Here is a 2,512-nt window from a genome sequence, read left to right as displayed (position 1 = left end):
GTCCCACTCACAAAGCCAGATACTCATGAGTCATGATGGCCAAATGCGCATACAGTGATGGCAAGCAGAAATCTTCAGAAGTGCTAAGCTCAGCTTTAAAGTGCCTAAGCTATAGGTGAACTGTTCAAACTTTCATGCTAAATTGGACTTCAAAATGTGCTAGATATAGAAGAAAGTCAACTATTTATTGGCACTAAATGAAAATGAAAAGTGCTAGATCTAGCACCAACAGCATGAAATTGACAACTGTGGGTGCACGGATACCAGCGATGAGCTGGCGATCCTGTCACACGTGCCAATCGGCTTAGCATATGTGCTGGAAGAGCAGAGAACTTTCGTAAAGGGACTATTTATGAAAACTGCCAAAAGACTAGAAATACCATAAGACCAGATGCCGAATGAGAGGACTATTACTGTAACATGGGTTAAATGGAGTTTGGTTCCAGGACCCCAATTTTTCCCGCATCCACCTGTATTAACCCCTCTTTGCTCAGTCTGAATTAATATTTGTGTATTTTATGACTCCCTAACCCTTAGTCTACAACTCATCTCAAGAGTAAGGCTCTTCCTGGCAGACGTGGCCACTTGTCTGCCTGGGTCTGTAGCAGGACGTTTGGGTGGCATGATGACAAATGTTGCATGTGTGGTGGCGAGGTACTGTACTGTTTTGGATGGAAGGGCAGGAGTGAACGGTGCACGTTTTCTCTGTTAGTGGTGCTGAGGTGGAATCAGCTGACTGAGAGCACACTCAATTTAAAACTGCCCACGGAAAAAAATTCGTTAAAGCAAATTTTGGTGTTCGTGAGGTGAGCGTTGGGTAGTAAACCATGATCTTCACTAAATCGAATTTTCATAGCGTGAGCTTTCGTAAAGTGGGGGTCACCTGTATAAGCAGCATCTCTTTTATTATGGAGAAAATTGTGAACTTAAAAATGTTTCCATAGAGAATATAAAAGTCTTTCATATTGAATTCTTATCAGGAAGAGTAGCCACATATTACATTAGCCTTCCATATTTGTGGGCGGCATGTTACAAATTTCTTATTGTAGCTTGAGGTTCATGTGAGTGCGAACCTGGTGGACTTCAAGCTGAAACTGTCATTTCTTCACAGTCCATCATTCTCCATCAGGGGGACAGGGAGCTAAGGGACATTTGTATAATTGAGCAGTGGATCTGTCTAGTTATATTGGTGCCACTACATGAAGGCATCCCTGCAGCACTACATCAGCATACTTGCCCACAGATGGCAAAAACCTGCAGATAACTGGCACCTCTCAAAACCTTTGGAGTTGTAGTTTGCCAATGTGATTGCCTGACGGCAAAAAAATGCCCTTTGTAGTGCTCCAGAACATCATCACATTAGAGTATACTTAGGAAATTTGTATGAATTTTGCCTTATTTTAAATACAATATCACCAGCAACCTGCATATTGTACATTTATGATTATTAACCTATTGATTCCAGGAATGTCTTTTTCATTTTTATTCTTGTCATCCCCTGATGATTTTTTTTTGCTTAGGACAGACTCATCAGATTGGAGGGTTAAATATAGGTTTGTTGTTTTTGTGGTCCCAGGATTCATCTGAATGTAAACCCAGTGGACTGTAGGATGAAGTTTCTATTCCCTTGCAGCCCACCCTCCTCCTACTGGGAATTCCTCCAACTTATCCTGTCCAACCTCCCAAACATCCCTTATACATCACTTCTACTCTCAGTACCTCATCCCCTTTCTTATCCACCTGTCAGCACCCTTGGGTCTTCTCGTCAGTGTCCCCATCCTGTTTCGTCTCCCTCAGATACAGAGACCGTGCAAGATGTTGCCTCCTACATTCGCCGTGCTTCCTCCATGCCTTCCCTTGTTTCTCTGGACATCCATCCACTTCCATATTCCCTTCCCCCTACTCCTCTTCCTCCCCCTTCTCCTAAACCTTCCTCTCCCCCCAGCTCTCTCTCTCTTACCCCCTCTGTGACTTCTGTTTCTTCTTTCTCTTCTCCTATTCTTTCGATCCCCAATCTCTTTATGCCTCCCGGGCACCCTCGCCATGACGTCATGTGCGTCTGCCACCCTCTTCCCAGTCCTAATTCCTGTTTCTCATTATGGCCCTTCTACAATGGAATATACGCATTTTGTGTCCCATCGTCCATCCTTCCTTACGATACCTCATATCCGTTAATGATCCTCTGCTTACAGCTCTTCATGAAATGTTTCTCCATACTTCCCCTGTTCCCATTCCAGGTTTTACTTTTGTTGATTCTCCTCCTCCTCCTTCTGCTGCTCTTCTTATCCACAACACTGTTCCTTTTGAACCCCTTTCTGTTTCTTCCACTGTCCCTCATGCATCCACCTGTCTTTTTCTTCACTGCTGGTCACTGTGCTCTCTCTGTTTCTCTCCTATTCTTTTTGATTTTTCTTCCTTTTCCTCCTTACTTCTTTCCCTTCCTCCTCTGATTCTTCTCCTTGGAGACTTCAATTGCCGTCATACCCTTTGGGGTGACTCCGTTGTCACCCCC

This window comes from Coenobita brevimanus, chromosome 59, assembly GCF_032717465.1.
Source record: "Coenobita brevimanus isolate Jiangsu-jjx chromosome 59, ASM3271746v2, whole genome shotgun sequence".
Lineage (NCBI taxonomy): Eukaryota > Metazoa > Arthropoda > Malacostraca > Decapoda > Coenobitidae > Coenobita > Coenobita brevimanus.
The sequence above is the reverse complement of the archived record's forward strand: the minus strand, read 5'-3'. Positions refer to the sequence as shown.